The 18,107-nt window shown below is 37.7% G+C and overlaps 1 non-coding gene and 1 pseudogene across 1 annotated transcript; both read right to left on the reverse strand.

The window, feature by feature from the left end:
• Nucleotides 1–3,535: 3,535 nt before the first annotated feature.
• LOC133797512 (putative cyclic nucleotide-gated ion channel 13) overlaps nucleotides 3,536–18,107 on the reverse strand; it is a 49,185-nt pseudogene continuing 34,613 nt past the window's right edge.
• Nucleotides 14,060–14,166, reverse strand: LOC133799091 (small nucleolar RNA R71). The gene has a single exon (XR_009876295.1). It is a non-coding gene; the product is annotated as a small nucleolar RNA R71 (small nucleolar RNA).

Below are 18,107 nucleotides of genomic sequence, written 5' to 3' on the forward strand. Positions count from 1 at the left end.
AAGCTCGACTTATAAGTCGAGGGTCTTAAAAAGCTTCGGCTTACAAATCGGAGGCGTGTGAGGCTTGACTTATAAGTCAATTACTTGTAGGACTTGACTTATGAGCTGAGATTGGCATTATGCACGTGGATTGCAGGCCACCATGGCTGGGCCACCTTGGGAGTGCGACACGTACTTGACTGGCTCGGATGCCAAACAAATGGAAAGGGAGTGCGACACGCACTTGACTGGCTCAGATGTTAAACAAATGGAAAGGGAGTGCGACACGCACTTGACTGGGTCAGATGCCATACAAATAAAAGAGAGTGCGATACACACTTGTGTAACCCTGTGGTTGTTGATCTGTATATCTGATTGGGAAAGTTCAACTTATAAGCTGAAGATTTGTCTGTGTTATCTGATAAAGGGCCTGGCTTAATAGTCAAGGTTATAACATATTCTACAGACTCGACTTATCAGTCGAAGGTTAAAGGATTCGACTTATCAATCGAAGATTGAAAGACTTGACTTATCAGTCAAAGGATGAAAGGATTCGACTTATCAGTCGAAGGATGAAAGGATTCGACTTATCAGTCGAAGGTTAAAGGACTCGACTTATCAGTCGAAGATTACAGATCCGACTCATCAGTCGAAGGTTACAAATGCGACTTACTAGTTGAAAAACAAAGACTTGACTTATTAGTCAAAGGTAAATCACTCTTATCAGTTGAAAGTTAAAGGACTCGACTTACCAGTCGAACTATAAAGGATTTGACTTACTAGTCAAAGGCTGATGGACTCAGCTTATTAATCGAGAGTTTAAAGGATCGAATCAGGAGTTGAGGGCGGCAATAACGTGCCAAACGTTGACCGATAGGGTTAAGCCAATCTAGAAGCGAGATATATGTTTGAATGCTTTTGGGGTCGCCCGAAATGTTAGCATCACACCCTCTTAGCCAGCTCTAGGGCTGGTTGTATGAAAGATGGAGATGGGCTCTAATGTGGCTCTGTAGCCACTCAGCTAAGTTAATTGCATGCATTATTAGGACTATTATTACTAGGCATATTAATTGTAAATCTATGATATGACAATGTACTGCTTATAAGTATGATTATATTTTCTTGCTGAGCCTCGGCTCACTGATGCTAGCTGGTGTAGGTAAAGAAAAGGAAAGGTTGGACCAACCATGAGTTGAAGAGCTTCAGGGGTAGAGTGTACATATGCAGCCTGCTCGTCCTCCACGGTCGAGGTTGTCATTTGGAACTAGAGTTGGACCCTGATTTTGCCGCCTAGGTTGGCTATTGTATTCGTTTTTAATTACAATGAAATTCCATGCATGGAAGTTAAACGTTTTTTTTTATAAAATGTTGACTTTGATCGAAATTTTTAGTACCTAAACCTGTGGTTAGTTTAATTACACAGTTTAAACTTAAAGGACTCGTTTAGCGAGTTAAGCACTATTTAAACTACACAGTGTAACATTCCTTATTAGGAGGGCGTGACACACCTTATATACTGAACCATCACTCGGCCTAATCTTTCATTTGCCATAAACAGATTGAGTCAATTTGTTTGTTCTCCACGATAGCCACATTATCAAGTTGCACTCGAAGTATTACACTACATCAAGGCGACTTCTAGTCGTGGTCTATTCTATCCAGCCAACAAGCATCCCATTGCTGCCACCAATTGGTGCACAGACCACTCTCTCAAAGTTTTTTGTGACACTGATTGGGCAACGTGCCCCGACACTAGATGATCAATTTTGAGCTTTTGTGTGTTCTTCAACAACTCTTTGTTTTCTTGGAAATCAAAGAAACAACACACTATGTCTCTTTGCTCAAAGAACTTGATTTTCCTCAAACAAAACCAGTTATTCTCTATTGTGACAACCAAACTGTCCTTCATATATCGTCTAATCTTGTCTTTCATGAGCGCACAAAGCACATTGAGATAGACTGTCATTTAGTTCGCAACAAGATCTCTCAAGGCGTCATCAAAACTCTTCATGTCTCCACAAACAACCAGCTAGCTGACATTTTAACTAAGGCTTTACCTTCAACTCAACTTCATACTCTTGTTTCCAAGATGGGTCTTCACAATATCTTTGCCCCATCTTGAGGGGAGTAACAAATTTACCAACTACTTTGATGCAAAGGGGTTAGGTAAATTTTAGGTTGTTATGTTTTGGGCCTTCCTTTCCTGGCCTTTATATAAACATTTTAGTCTTAGTTTGTAGACTTAACACTTATTCTATCTTTTGTTTACTCTCAATGAAAGCCCAGCATTTTTCTAATTCTTTTTTTGACCCAAAATTCTATTAATATGATACTGTATATATAGGTAGGTGTAAGAGATTGTTCCCATGACATCCTTCCTTAACGTTATTTGAATCTTATCTTTCCATGTAATCGTATCATCATAACAGACTTATATATGAACTTTTTTTTTCTTGGGTACTTAAGAACGAGGGTGAAAATAAATTTTGAAATTTTATGGGATGGGATAGAAAGTCATTGCTAATTATTTGCTGCTTTTATTATTTATTTGGCCAATCTTTCGCGGAATTGAAAACGTGACAAACAAAGAGATAAGTTACAAATGGAACCAATTATTAGTGTTAGGGAATTTGGGTGTTCAACAATTTAAAATTGAAATTAGAAATAATGAAGAAAATATTTTACTAGTTACAAAGAAATATAGGTGTTGTTTGATAATACTTGAAATATAGTTTTTTTTTTATTTAATTAATTAAAAATTTGATAATTAAACATAAAACAGTGTTTGATAATTCAGTTTTGATTTATTATTTTTAAAAAATTTAATTAAAATTTATTGAATTTTGAAAATATAATTTTTTCAATTTCAAATTTTTTTTAAATCATTTTCAACTTTTAATTTTTTTTATCTTCTTCAAATCAACATCTCATTTTATATTATTAAAAAAAAAATGAAAGTTATCAAAAACATTTATTATTTTTTGTTTTTAAAAATAAAAAGGGTTTATACTTTTTTGGACTCTGTATTTTTTCTTATTATCTGTTTGGACCCTGTGTTTTGATAAATTACTTTTTGGACCCTATATTTTGTAAAATGGTTAAAATAGAACCCTAAACCCGATTTTGGTAAATGTTTTCTCAACTAAAATCACAAATAATTTACCAAACTAACAATTCAGGACAAAAATAAAATCATTCTGCTTAAAAACTGTGTTGTTATATTCAATTTTTTCTTCATCAAAATTGAGTTTAGAGTTTTATTTTAACTATTTTACAAAATATAGGGTCTAGAAAGTAATTTGTCAAAATACAGGGTCTAAACAGGTAATGAGAAAAAATACAGGGTCTAAAAAGATATAAACCAAAATAAAAAACAAAAATAGTTACCATACATATTTTTATTTCTTAAAAATAAAGAAACAAAAATAAAAATAATATTTCTATTTTTGTGTTTAAAAAATTTAAAAACAAAAATTTTATCTATGGGGAGAAAAACAGAGAAAAGTAAGTTAGTTCTAAAAAATGAAATAATTACGAGATAATTTAGAATTGAATACAATATATTAATTTATAGGTTTCTATAATACTTATTAACCACTAGATAATTAGCTAACCTCTAATTGACAATTGATATAAATCATTCTTTAATTTAATAATTCTCTAAATTAAGAATTTTTAAATATATAATAAAATATATATATGACTTTACCATTTTCAACAATTAGTTTAACAAGCATTATAGAATAATGATAAAATAAAAGGCCATACATAATATCGAAAATGGGATGGAATGGAAAATCATTTCTTATTATTATTAGTAGCAGCCAGTAGCTAACGATGCTCCGCAGTGAAATCAGGCTCAGCCGGTTTCTGAGGTAGCAAAGGCATCATGTCCTCTGCTCTGCTTCCCTTAAAGACTTGTCAAGCTTTCTCTTGCAATGCATCCGCCACGCCGCTTGTATGAAACAAGCCGCCCATGTTCTCCATCGCATAGAATAGAACCTGAAAAGTAGACCAAAAACCATCATATTAGTATCTTGTTTTCACCATAAAAAGCATTGGCGGTCTCAATTGGGGGCCTGCCTATTAACACTTGTCCCTTAAAGTAGTTCTAATAAAAAAGAAACTTAATCCAGTGAAAAAATTGAGCATGTTACTAGGCTTTAATAGGAGATTCATGGTTTAAAAGCCTTGCTTGATAGTGTGCCCGAATTTCTTGCTGTGGAGCCAGTGAAACTGGGAGGCGACAAACTTCAAATCGTCGGCCATGAGAGCTAATGCCTCGACCTCTGTTAATGCTTTCACTGTCCAGGTTGAGGTGGGGCGATTGGAGGCAGAATTGGGATCCAATGCCCATGCGAGGAGCTCTTCTCCATAGAAGTCACCAGCCTTGAGATAATTCGTTTTTCCACCATTAGTAGTCATAGTTGCAAGGCTTCCTCTCACGATGAAGAGCATTTCATCAACTGGATCACCCTCCCGAACAATTGATCTCGTTTCTGTGTACAGAACTAGCTTTAAACGATCACATACTGCGTCCGAAAGTTGTTCATTCATGTTCTCAAACATTGGCACCTTTTCAAAGTTGAAAACCAAGTTAGTGAGTATAGAGTAGCTGGAAAAAAAAAGGAGAGAAAATGCTGAAATTTGTCAAAGGAAAACACTCACTCTCCTGATAAGCGGCAAGCCAAGGTGGCGCTTTACGTCTCTCCTAAGGTCTTTAGGAAGTGTTCGAAGCAGAGTCTCTTCGTCAATACCTCTTGTTTGTTGCCATTGATATTGTTCATGTCTTCTAATGCGTTCTTTCAACAAGTCTGGGAGCATCCAGTGAGACATCCATCGTTCCACGTCTTGCATTTTCTCTTGCAATTCTTCAACTTTTTGTCTCTCAGTAATAGAATGGAAATATCTCTGCAAATATTTCTATAAAAAGAAAAAAGAAAAAAACAAGAGTGAATTATGTATCTTAAGTCACCGTGTATGTGCTCGACCAATCTCATGGTAATTCTTTTTACCTGCATATTTCCAATGAGTAATGAGAATAGAATCAATCCAAAGATGGCTATCCAGACTGCAAAGAATATCTCTCCAGCAGAAGTGCTTGTCTTGAGATTTTGGCCAAGAGAACTGCAAAACCAAACAACGAATAATGAGAGTTTTTGAGGTAATAAACTACTACTACAAAGTGTGGGTTCATCTGAATAGAGTGTCAGGATTGACCAACCTAAGATTGCGTAGTCCCCACCAAAAGCAGTAGAAAAATTTGGAGGAGAAATCTGTTGTTTCAACCACACCAGACTTGAGAGCGTCAGTGAATATTCCAAAGCTAAACGTACCAGAAACATCGTCAGGATCGATGAAAGGGCAAGAGGTGTTGAATAGGGCTTTAACAGAGTTGACATCTGGAAATCCATAATTGTTATGGGACTTCTGACTACAGTACACATATCTAGGATCCCACTTCTGCTTCTTAAACACGTTTCGCCAGCATGTATCCAGTCTCTCCAGAGAGAGAAAGTACCATAAAGCTCCTACTAACTGGTACAAAACATAAGTTATATAAGAATTTCAAAAGAGAATTGGTAAAGGAGCCCAACACCAAGTAGGTGATATACTGTTATTGGTGTAATCTAATATCGGGTCCCATTTATTTGAATTTAACAAGTATTATTATGGGTATCGCTAACCAATCATGAAGTGATAACTCATGTGGTGTTGGGCACTCTAGTGCCAAATAGCAATACTCTTTCAAAAAGGATATGCTAGTAGATTGAAAACAAGGTCCAACTTACATGACTTGCAAGCATGTATAGAAAAAGGTTAAAAACAGCTCCAGCTGATGCAGTCTCAGTTAGTGTGCCAGAAGTTCTTGTCACTTCTATGAATAGTGGTACAATGCGAACGAGCCTCAGAACATATTGACAGATAATGACAATTTTCATCATCTCCCTTGCGATCATTGGAAGAGGAAGTGTCATCTTTGGGATGACAACAAGAACTACAAGCTGAAACAATATTCATGTGTAAGGTAGTGAAAGTGAAATGGATCAAAGAAGAAGAAGAGTTAGAACGAAGAAGCTTATATATATATATATATGTGTGTGTGTGTGTATTACCTGAGGCAGTGGAAGAATAGAGAGAACATCAACAATGAAGTAGGTCAACAGGTATCTTTTGGCAATGATTGAAGGATCATCAACTACCTCGCCTCTTCCAAATACTAGAGAAGAAGAGGCTATAAACCCAGTGTGGAACTGAGATAATCTTAAGTAGGTAAAAGATATCGATAAATGTTCGAAGGACACAAGCAACGATTTCCAAATTCTTGTCCAAAGTTATGCATTTCTCTTTATGATCTATTTCAGCAATGTAGAAAAATAAAGGGTCCAAGGACACAGCCACTAAACAAGCCACAGCAAATATCTTGTTCCACTTTCTATGGAAAGACCCCCGAGGGTCAAGAATTTTCTTTCTATGGCTTCCAATCCTCTCATACTCCCTTTGGACACCTCTGTCAGACTGCCTACTTGTCTGTATAAGGGAATTTGAGAAGGTAGAAACATATACATAAATCAATATCAAATACTGAGAAATATTACTCAAAAAAAAAAAAAAAAAACTGGTAGAAATATTGACTTATAAATCAGATCTAATTAATTACAACCACCTAGATTTGTAAAAGAAAAATATAGTGAAAAATTATTTCATTTGCTATATTGCTACGTTACATTTTACAGTTACCAAGTGTTAATATCCGACCCTAACTCAAAATTATTTCATTTGTTATATGTTTTTTCTAAATTATTTTTAAGTCATGTAATTTTTATATTTTGACCCTCATATATATATTTATAATAATATATTATATATTGCCTCCTGAGTAATTAAATCTCAAATTATTTTTATGCTTTAGTCCTTCTTTTACAATTACGCTCCACTAAATTATTTTAAAGTAAATTTCACATGTAATTTTTATATTTTGACCCTCATTTATGTATTCATAGTATTTTTTCTTTCTCTTTTGAGATTTTAACTTTCAATATTCATAATATAATTATTTTTACATTTTTAGTCCTTTTATAAACTTTTACAACAGCTACATAATCAAAATAACTATATAATTTTTGCCCGGTAAAAATATTCCAGGATCCCCCATTGTACAGAGATGTAGCCAAATATTTGTGAAAAAGCAAAAAGTGATTAGTAGAAGGGTATATATTTATTTGGTATTATGTGTTTCATTGAAATACAATCGTACCTTATATTTTTAATAATTATGATTTGGGATCTTGTAATTTGCAATCATACATACTTAGTACCCTGGAGTCAAATTTGATTAATATGACTAAAGTGTCATCAATTATATGTAACTAAATAATTAAATTTGAACTTAAAACCCATGTAATTGAGGGTAGTTTGGTTATATTGATAAAATTTTATTGACCAAATTTGGGCCCAAGGTACCAAATTTGTATAATTTCAAATTACATGATACCAGATGAGCATTATTGAAAACATATGATACTAAATCTGTATTTCGATAAAACATAGAACGTCAAATTAGTATTTACCATATGTAGAAAATAAATATAGTATTTATAACATTTTAGTCATCAACTTCACGTGAAAATAACATATTTTTCTCTACATTCGATAAAAGAAAAGGTAAACTTACATTGCAATTGATACTACACAGTCTAAGTATCTATTTAGTATCTTATGTTTTATCGAAATACAGATTTAATACTTTATATTTTCAATAATAATCGTTTGGTACCCTGATGTTGACTTGTTTTTTGGTAAGCTAACGTGGAGTTAAAATAATTAATTAGAGAGCTTTCATTTGGACAATCAATAAACCACAAATAAGCCAAGAACCTAATAACTATGAGCAATAAATAATAAAAGACACAAGAAATTATAGAGGTTCAGCCCCAAAAAACGGTAATGACTTATTTCCTCTTTAATTTGTATTGATCTTTCAGGTTTACACAAGATGACTAGTGAAAACAGGCACGATTCTAAGTGTAAAAACAATACAGAATGACAGAAATCGTTGCTAAGTGTTCCTAAAAGGTTGGTTGGTATATTTCTAGTGCTGGTCAGTAGGCTTAAAAAATCTGAACCCCCTCCACAGTGGTAGAAAACTTGTATTTATACTGTCCCCAACGCTCAGGCAGTTGCAATTGCTGCAAAATATCCCTTCCTTTTCACAGGTAGTTGTAGTCCTATTCCTCAGGAGTTTGACCGAGTTTTCAAGTGTGTTGTTAGGCGTGAGGAGGATGTAACTGACTTCATCCGATCAGGTATACCGAGTTTCCTGGAGAGCATACCGAGCAACCTCTTTTCTGGTGAGTATACTGCACAATTGCTTTCCTGGTGAGTATATCGCGCAGTAATTGTTACAGTAATTGTTATTCATTTGGTAAGTGTGATCTCTCCAGCTTATTTGACTGTTGGATGCCTATGCCACGTGTAAAGAATATGATGATACGTGCCCACAATATAATGCCACGTATCCAACCTTCATTTCGTATCAGCTGTGCATATTTTTGGGTTAACATTTGCCCCCTAAGTTTGCAATGGTACTAAGCAGTATGTAAACTTTCCTTCTGGATACCACCCCGCCCAGCCTAATCAGGGGTATGTTCTCTTTGCTACGTGGCATCTTCATTTAATGGAGTTGAAGACCTTTGCACTTCTTCAAGTTTCCAAGAAATGACTTTTCATTCTTTCTTGCCCCTTTTTTTATAACATAAAGTGTCATAGTGGCTTTTCTTAATAATTGTACCATTGGTTTGTACAGTTACCAGAGAGTGGCTGAAGTGTTGGGCAGTTGAGGCGAAGTGACTGGAAGGATGTGATGGGTAGTGTGTTGGCGTGTGTGGGGAGACGTGCTTGCTGCAGTTGAAGGAATATCTCATCAATGCTCACAGAATGAGGTAGAGCATTGTACATGGACTATAAATAACTTCATTATCTTCTGACTTCATTTTTTATAGTCTCTTCTCCTTTCAAATTTCCTAAACGCTTATAACTTCCCTCTTTGTGAACTTCGAGTTTTTACACCGACCAGTGCTTAGCCCGTGATCACTGAAGCTTTTTGGCCCGTGTTACCCCCGCAGAATTATTACCAGTAAGTCCTTCTTTTTCCTCCATGGTACATCTATGATTTATGCGAAAATACTTATGTTTTTCTCTGTGGCCATGAGTTTTGTTTTTTCCAAACCCTTGGATTTCTTGCATGAATGTTGTTTGAATCAGTAATAAAAAATTTCTTTGAGTAGCTCTTGTAACGGGTAATCTGTTTTATTTTCTAATTTCACAAAAAACCACTTTTTTTATGACCCATTTTGGTAGATTTATGTTCGGTGTTCTTGAAGAACACCAAGAATAGCTATCTGATAAATTTTTCAGAAAACCCTTCATTTTCTCAGTTTCCTTTACTTTTGATCATGTCTTTCTGTTGTGCGGTATATTGTGCCGTGTTTACTCCTGAGCTGGTCGGTATACCCTACGACAATTATACCGACCAGTGTTGTTTGGTGCTCTCACCTCATTTTCCCTTTTTTCTTGTGTGTGCAGACTACTCGGGGGAGGTGATCACCAAACTCCATCATTGTGTCTTCCATTACAATGGCTCGTACCAAAAAGACAACTAGAGTCTTAAATGAAGAAGGTCCTCGCGTGACATGGCGCGCTACTGGAGGGGATCCTAGAGAGGCATCACCCCCCGAGGAAGAGCCCAGTGGCTTGGGACAGGACCAAGATTATGAGACTGAGTATGCTAGGGAGATTTATACTGAGGCATCCCTAAACCCGTTGGCTGAGAAGGAAGAAGGTCTTCTCTATGTGGCTCCTGCTAGTATTATTTCCATTAAACAAATACAGAACATGAAGGAGCATTTTAAGCTGCAGGGTGTATTCGTCTTCAAGCCTATTGCCTGTTAGACTGCCAATTACCCCGGGGCCCAATTGTGTACTTGGAGCTAATTCCCATTGATTGCTGGAGCCACACTCCCTCTTCAGCCATACTTTCGGAGTGTGGCTGATTATTTTGGGATCTGTCCAACCCAAATTAATCTCAAGGGCATTAGGTTTCTTTCTGCCCTTTACGTATTGTACAAATCCTTAAATTGGCCAGTACCTTCTACCCACGAAATTAATTACCTCTTTGACCTTAAATCTAGTCCTCGGTAAGGCTGGTTGGGGTATTTCTATTTCAACCATAGGGATTCCAATATTTACCTGGCCAATACGAACAACATCTCCAAAGTTGGGGAGTATGCCAGCCAGTACTTTCTTACTGAAAACATTGCTGCCACCACCTATCTTTTCAACGCAATGGTCCTTTTAGCTGTCCGCCCCTACTCAGGAGATGGATAAATGGGCTCGTAGGTTGGCTGCCATGAACCTCGACCTTAAAGACATAGTGGCTCTGACCACCATAGAGAAATTGACCAATGTTGGGCTTTACCCCAATCTAGAGACACAAGTCAATGGTGCTATCTCCACTAGACAGTCGGCTAGGAAGCACCCGATTAGTACTAAGTCGCCCAGTTCTCTGCCATATGAAAAACAAACCGGGCTATCTGTACCTCCGTCTAGACCTTGCGTGGCCCACCAAACAAGAAGCTCGACAGTGGTCATCATCTAAAAGCATGTTGAGCATAATGCTCCAAAAGCTACCATTGCCCCCAGTCTGGAATGGGGAAGCATATTGAAGTGGAGCATTTAAACTCAAGCTCCTCGGACAGTGATGAGGATGTACTTCCCGGAGCAGCCGGCTGCTCGGGGGGAAACGAAGTGGGTGATTTCACTCTCTTTATATAAATTTCTTTGTGTTCTTTTATAATTATAATTTTTTGCTTATTCCAATGCTGCTCGTCGCCTTACTAACCTTTTATTTTGATTTGCAGATATGTCGTGTGTGCTCTTCAAGAAATTTTCTCAGAAGCATGTCACTGGTCCGAGCAGTGAGGCTCCCCCAGCCAAATGCCAGAAGGCAGACTCTCCTGATGAACCTGCCGATCAAGTTGCTAGGACCCCCGAATAGACTCCTTCTCAGAAAAGGTCACAGTCGCAGACTCTGATTCACAAATATGCTAAAGGCAAGGGACCTCAGTCTGAGGAGGCTGTTCACTCATCCCCTGCACAAAGGTCTGGCCCCCCAAGCAGAGTCCCAGAGGGTGCTGCTAAGGACCCTGCCGAGGAGTTTCATGGACCTTTAAAGAAGGCCCTAGCAATTCATCAAGGCCATGCAAAAAGGGTGTCCTCTACCCAATCTGATTTCATGACTAATTTAAGTACCAAGTCCTTGGAGTATATTAGCAGTACTGGCATCTAGGATGTTATTAGGGTAAGTATTTGGCATTCTTGGAACTAATTGATTTTCCTTGTCTGTCACTCGTTCTCAGTTTCCTTATTTCATGCTGCAAGGTATGCTAGTCCTTAGCTATGCTCATTATCGGGCCAAAAGGGTGAGCAAGCAAGTGATTGGCTTGGCGAAAGAGTTTGAAGACAAAACCTCCCAAGTTAATGAGTTATCTGAACAAGTTCAGAATCTTCAATGGACCTTCGAGCAGGTTACTAATGAAAATGAGTCTTAAAAATGTTGTCGAGCAGAGGAACCTTGATGTTAAACAGTTGGAGAGGAGGATCGAAGAGCTGAAGGAAAAGATTGGTGATGTTGAGAAGGTCACCCAGGAAAAGGAGGACAGACTGGCAAAGGCTCTTGAGCAAGAAAAATCTAATCGGGCTGCCGATGCTAAGGCTTTGGAGGATTTTGGCCTGAATACTTTCTTTGATTTTTGGGTTCGTAACAAAATAGTGGAGTTCAGTTATTTGGGAGAGGCTTACGATGAGCTCATGCAACTGCATTGAGCGGGAGAAGAATGAGGATCCGGCCGGACCTATCGAGTAGCTACCGGTCTACGAGCCAGAGACTGTCGAGCCGCCCATCGAGTCAGTCGTGATAGCTCCTGAAGAGGGTGTCTTTCCATGCGACCCAAGTTCTTCAACTGAGGCTCCAACTCCTATAGACCAGTCTGATGAGTCTGTTTTTAGCATAGTTTTAACATGTGTTTAGGGTAAGTTTGAGTCATTTTGGTGGAGTGTTATGCGGTATTATGCTTGTTTTGGTATGTTTGCATGAAATAGGAGAAGAAATCATGAAGTTTGGGAAATGACTGAAAAATCAGTTGAAATTGGGAAATTTGTGCTAAAAGTTGACAAGAAGAAAATTGAAGACTTATTTGTGGAGATAATTGTTCGTTTTGGAGTTTGGAAACAAGTTTTTGGAAGAATTAGAGGGGCCACGACGCTTGAATGAAGAGCTGCGGCGCAAGGGAGAAACAGAGAAGGCAAATTTCTGGAATTTTTGAAGGGCCGCGGCGCCTGAGGGAAGCGCTGCGGCGTTCGCTGAAGTCAGAGAAGGGGATGCGCTAGGCATAGACGCGCGCCGCGGCGCTTGGATGCTAGGGCCGCGGCACGTGTGGCTGATCGTGACTTTCAGAAGTGTCGAATTTGTTAGATATTTTAGGGTTTTTGTTTAAATACGTTTGAAGAGTTAATTATTCTATTCATTCATAATTAGAAGTGTGGAGAAGTCATTAGAGGCAGAAGGAAAACATTGAAGACCTAGAGTTTGAATTCTTATTTTCTTCTATAATTTCTTACTGGATTTCATGTTTATATTTAATTTTATTGATTTCATTATGTCTGCTTTGAACTAATCTTGTTATTAGGGTTTTAGTGGATTCTTCTTGAAACTTTTGATATCTTAATGAAATTTTCCTGAATTTCTTTCTTCTGCTGTGGATTATTTATCATATGCTTAATGCTTGTGAATGTTTGATCATCATTTACATGTTTATATGATTTTAACCTAAACTCTGAAAAAGAGAAGGATAATTATGCTATAGATAAATAATCACAATTTTATATTAGACGAAAGTACTTTTATGAATTGTGTAGTTTAGGGATTATGTGTTTAAAGCATGCAATATATTGATTTACCACAGAGACGTAGGAAATAGTATATTGTAGAGAATTATAGATCCTAACAAGACTATAATTTATAATTGTAATATGCTACCACAATAGAATTAAGAAATCTTGAGAATTGGTTAGATATCATAAGTGGATGGTTGATGAAACCAAGCCCTAACTTTTGCATATATTGAATTAAATCAAATTTCATCTCTGCATTCCTTTTAGTGCTTAGTAGGTTTCTTAATTTTAGTAATAATTATTTTATTTATCAACCTGAAATTATTATTCAAGTCAATTAGAATTAGAGGTTAATTATTGGTAATTAATATTAGTCTTCGTGGGATCGACACTTGACTTATCATATATTACTTGATTAGACCGCGTATACTTGCATGTAACTTTTTGGCGATCAATTTTTTGGTGTCGTTGCTGGGGATTGTTTTTATTAATATCAATAAGTTAATTTTTATTCTAATTTGATTTATTTTTTTCATTTTTTTTAACATTTATTTGGATCAAGGCTCTCTTGTGTTTCAGGACTAGTTGGTATATGCGAAGCAATAGACAAAAACAGATTATACCAATAGACCGGGAAATTGAAAGAACGTGCAGGTAGAGCCGGAAAATAAATAGGAAATTGGAATTCACCATGGCTGATAATTTGGGAAATGGTGCTAATAATGGTCAAGGGGCTGCTGAGGTTCCAAGGGAGCAAGGAGCACGAACATTAAGAGATTATGTACTTCCTACTGTTACAGGAGTGCATTCATGCATTATACCTCCAACCATTGCTGCCAACAACTTTGAGATTAAGCCAGCAATCCTTTAGATGATTCAAACAACTGTTCAGTTTGGAGGTATGCCGACGGAGGACCCTAATTTACACATAGCTAATTTTCTGGAGTTATGTGCAACGTTCAAGATGAATGGGGTGAGTGATGACGCTATAAGACTGAGGCTATTCCCATTTTCATTGAGGGATAGGGCAAAAAGTTGGCTGATTTCCTCACAAGCGAATTCGATCACTACATGGGAGGAGTTAGCTCAGAAATTTCTTGCCAAGTTCTTTCCTCCAGCAAAGGCTGCAAAGTTAAGGGGTGAGATTAATAATTTTTATCAGTTGGATGGAGAGTCACTGTATGATTCTTGGGAGCGCTTTAAGGAGTTGCTAAGGAAGTGTCCGCACCATGGAATAGAAAAGTGGATGTTGGTGCATAATTTTTATAATGGGTTGAATGGAACGACAAGAACAATTATAGATGCTGCAGCGGGAGGTGCCTTTATGAGTAAAAGTGCTAATGAGGCATATGAGTTATTAGAGGAGATGGCGATGAACAATTATCAATGGCCAAATGAAAGGGGGCAGCCAAAGAAGGTGGCTGGAATGATGGAATTGGATGCCATAACCATGCTTACAGCTCAAGTAGCAGCCTTGATGAAGCAATTACAAAAGACTACACTCCCATCTCAAGCTAGGCAAGTTCAAAACTTATGTGAAGTGTGTGGTACAACCCATCAACCAAACCAATGCCCTGCTACAGACATGAATAACATGCCCATGGAAGAAGTCTAAGCCATAGGAAATTACCAAAGATAGCCTTATAATCCCAATTCCATGACCTACAACCCAGCTTGGAAGAACCATCCAAATTTTTCCTGGTCTAACAACCAAAACACCCTCCAACCTTATCCTCAACCTCAGCCACCATATCAACCTACCCAAAATAGGCCACCTTATCCACAACAATATGCACACCAAAATCCTCCACCGGGCTATTACCAACCAAAAAATAGACCACCTCCCCAATTGCCAATGAAACCAGCTGAAACCCAACCTGATGTGCTTAATCAATTCATGACTGTAACTAGGGCATCCATAAGAAGTTTGGAAACTCAAATAGGGCAATTGGCTACTTTAATGACAAATAGAGCTCAAGGAAATTTGCCTAGCACTACAGAAGTTAATCCTAAAGAACAGTGCCAAGCTATTACTTTGAGGAGTGGAACAAGATATGAAGGGCTAAAGAAGAGTCAGTCAGAAGAAGAAGAGAAAAAGTTGGATGATAAAAAGGTTACTGAAGACCTTAAGAAAGAGGAGGAGACTCCACCTGTAACTATTGAGCATCATGTGAGAGTACCATATCCACAAAGACTTCGCAAGCATAATTTGGATAAGCAGTTTGCAAAGTTTTTAGAGGTGTTCAAGAAGCTACATATAAATATACCATTTGCGGAAGCATTAGAACAGATGCCTAGTTATGTAAAGTTTATGAAGGAGATTCTCTCGAATAAGAGAAAGATGGGTGATTACGAAACAGTGGCATTAACAGAAGAATGTAGTGCGATTTTGCAAAGAAAGCTTCCTCAAAAGTTAAGAGATCCTGGGAGTTTTACCATTCCATGCACTATTGGGGAGTTTGAATGTAAGCATGCACTTTGCGATTTGGGGGCGAGTATTAATTTAATGCCTTTGTCTGTATTCCGGAGGCTTGGTTTGGGGGAAGCTAGGCCAACTACAGTAACATTACAGCTAGCTGATAGATCTGTAAAGCATCCCCGTGGTATTATAGAAGATGTGTTGGTAAAGGTGGATAAGTTTATTTTTCCGGCTGATTTTATAGTTCTTGATACGGAGGAGGATGAGAATGTTCCAATTATTTTGGGGAGACCATTTTTAGCGATTGGGCAAGCATTGATTGATGTGCAAAAGGGAGAGTTGAAGCTGAGAGTTCAAGGGGGAAGAAGTAGTATTTAATGTGTTTAAGGCTATGACTTATCCTAAAGAAAGTGATAGTTGTTTCTCTGTTGATGTGGTCGAAGAAGTATTAGATAGAAAAAAATTAAGGGAGGATCCTCTTGAGTTGAGTCTCACAGTTGATGATGTAGATGGTGAGGAGAATGAAGAGGTGATGAGTTATTTAAAGTGGATAAAATCAGCTGAGCCGTGGAAGCATAAGAAATTTGAAGAATTGGGTACAGGACCAGACAGACCATTACCATCGATTCAGAAGCCACATGTTTTAGAATTGAAGGTTTTACCGGACCATCTCCGCTATGCGTATCTTGGGAAAAAAGAGACTCTTCCAGTTATAGTCTCATCATTTCTTTCGGAGGTTGAGGAGGAGAAATTGTTGAGGGTGTTACGAGCTCATAAAACTGCTATAGGGTGGACTCTGGCTGATATAAGAGGAATTAGCCCATCGACAGTTATGCATAGAATTCTTATGGAAGATGAGGCGAAACTGAATATTGACGCTCAAAGAAGGCTTAATCCAACAATGAAAGAAGTGGTGAGGAAAGAGATTTGAAGTGGTTGGATGCTGGAGTGATTTACCCAATTTCTGATAGTGCTTGGGTAAGTCCAGTGCAAGTGGTACCGAAAAAGGGGGGTATGACGGTGGTAAAGAATGAAAGCAACGAACTAATTCCAACTAGGACTGTGATGGGTTGGAGGATATGTATTGATTATCGAAAGTTGAATAAGGCAACGAGGAAAGATCATTTTCCTTTGCCTTTCATTGATCAAATGTTGGATAGATTGGCGGGGCATAATTACTATTGTTTTCTAGACGGGTACTCGGGCTATCACCAGATCGTAATTGCACCGGAGGATCAAGAAAATACAACGTTCACATGTCCTTATGGGACTTTTGCTTTTAGAAGGATGCCATTCGGGTTATGTAATGCACCAGCTATGTTTCAACGGTGTATGATGGCAATATTCTCTGACATGGTTGAAAAGGGGATTGAAATTTTTATGGATGATTTTTCGGTATATGGGTCCTCTTTTGACACGTGTTTGACTAATTTGGAGATGGTGTTGAGAAGGTGTGAGGAGTCGCATTTGGTGCTTAATTGGGAAAAGGGCCACTTTATGGTTAATGAAGGAATTGTATTGGGGCACAAAATTTCTAAGAAAGGAATTGAAGTGGATCGGGCCAAGATTTCTACTATAGAGAATTTGCCACCTCCAATTTCAGTTAAGGGAGTGAGGAGTTTCTTGGGCCATGCGGGGTTTTATCGGAGATTTATCAAAGACTTCTCTAAGATCTCAAAGCTTCTGTCTACCTTGTTGATGAATGGGGTTCCTTTTGATTTTAATGATGATTGTTTGATTGCTTTCAAGACTCTCAAGGAGAAGCTCATTTCAGCACCGATAGTATGTACACCTAATTGGGACCTTCCATTTGAGCTTATGTGCGATGCTAGTGATTATGCGGTTGGAGCGGTTCTTCGGCAGCGAGTGGACAAGGTATTTCGAACTATATACTATGCTAGTCGAACTTTAAATGATGCTCAACTAAATTATGCAACAACGGAAAAAGAACTTCTAGCCATAGTTTATGCCTTCGATAAGTTTCGTCTATATTTGATTGGAAATAAGGTTGTAGTCTATACGGATCATTCGGCAATAAAGTATCTTATGACTAAGAAAGATTCCAAGCCTCGTCTTATTCGATGGATTTTTCTATTACAAGAATTTGATGTGGAAATTAAGGATAAGAAAGGTACTGAGAACTTGGTGGCTGATCATTTGTCTCGTTTAGAGGTTGGGGTAAATTCTCTTAATAAAGAAGTTCAGATTAATGATGCTTTTCCGGATGACCAGTTGTTCGAAGTGAATGTTGGCAAGGAGGTTCCATGGTTTGCGGATTATGTAAATTATTTGGCTGCTAAGGTTATACCCCCTGAGATGACAAGGCAACAATTAAAGAAATTTTATTCGGAGGTGAAGCATTATTATTGGGAGGAGCCTATTCTGTATAAGCATTGCCCAGATCAAGTTATTCGAAGATGTGTACCCGAAGAGGAGATGTTGTCAATCTTAACTCACTGTCATATTTTGCATTGTGGCGATCATTTTGGCAGAACAAGAACAGCTGCGAAGGTTTTGCAAAGTGGGTTTTACTGGCCTACATTATTTAAGGATGCTAATGATTTTGTCAAAAGTTGTGACCGTTGTCAATGAACTGGGAACATATCACGAAGAGATCAAATGCCGATGACTGGTATTTTGGAAGTTAAGCTATTTGACGTATGGGGGATAAACTTTATGGGACCTTTCCCATCATCGTATAATAACAAATATATTTTGCTTGCGGTGGATTATGTTTCTAAATGGGTAGAAGCCGCAA

The sequence above is a fragment of the Humulus lupulus genome, chromosome 8 (assembly GCF_963169125.1).
Source record: "Humulus lupulus chromosome 8, drHumLupu1.1, whole genome shotgun sequence".
In the NCBI taxonomy this organism is placed as follows: Eukaryota; Viridiplantae; Streptophyta; class Magnoliopsida; order Rosales; family Cannabaceae; genus Humulus; species Humulus lupulus.